This window comes from Carassius carassius, chromosome 8 (genome assembly GCF_963082965.1).
Source record: "Carassius carassius chromosome 8, fCarCar2.1, whole genome shotgun sequence".
Taxonomy (NCBI): Eukaryota; Metazoa; Chordata; class Actinopteri; order Cypriniformes; family Cyprinidae; genus Carassius; species Carassius carassius.
In genome coordinates, this window is record NC_081762.1 from 31,602,830 (window position 1) to 31,603,651 (window position 822).

The 822-nt window shown below is 48.8% G+C and overlaps 2 non-coding genes across 2 annotated transcripts; both read right to left on the minus strand.

Moving 5' to 3' along the window:
* Positions 1-72, minus strand: trnaq-uug (transfer RNA glutamine (anticodon UUG)). The gene has a single exon. It is a non-coding gene; the product is annotated as a tRNA-Gln (tRNA).
* A 314-nt stretch (positions 73-386) lies between these two features.
* Positions 387-460, minus strand: trnai-aau (transfer RNA isoleucine (anticodon AAU)). Its single transcript has one exon. It is a non-coding gene; the product is annotated as a tRNA-Ile (tRNA).
* Positions 461-822: the final 362 nt, after the last annotated feature.

Here is an 822-nt window from a genome sequence, read left to right on the forward strand (position 1 = left end):
AGGCTCCACCGAGATTCGAACTCAGATCGCTGGATTCAAAGCCCAGAGTGCTGACCATTACACCATGGAACCGAAACTGCTTGGTTGGAGGCCAACTTGGAAACAGATAGCTCTCTGGCTGTGGGGAAGCAGTTATACAGAGAGGTTGGAACCCAGTGATTTTTGGTCAATGGCCTGCCTCAAAAAAGGGAAAAGTGTGGGAGATGTTGCCGAATCCCGGGATCAAACCAGGGACTTTTAGATCTTCAGTTTAACGCTCTCCCAACTGAGCTATTTCGGCTACAACAAACCTCTGCTTAGCAAGCAGGGATTTCAGTGAGATCACCCTTCTCTTTGTCGGAGCTGAAGAGCACAGCAGAGATGAGCCCCCAGACAATAAAAACAGCTGGCCAGTACGGGGATCGAATCCGCGACCTTGGCGTTATTAGCACCACGCTCTAACCAGCTGAGCTAACCGGCCTGGCTTAGCCATTAGTGTCTGCCTGATTAGCAAAAACCTGCGATAATGTTTGTGAATGCAATGAGACAATAAAGCTTCACGTTTTAACCTGAACAAGGGCTCGTCCGGGATTTGAACCTGGGACCTCTCGCACCCAAAGCGAGAATCATACCCCTAGACCAATGAGCATTCTTCTTCTGGTGAAATTAACCAAAATCCAACATTTTTTCTATGAATATTTTTACATTATAATGGGATATTCGGGGGATCCCTAGAGGGCGAGGGGCCTACCGTATGCGACCAACCACGAGTTCCTGGGTGGTCCGGGTCCTGAGTTATAACGGTTCAAATTCCAAATTTTGGGGGGCTGTAACTCGGACCCC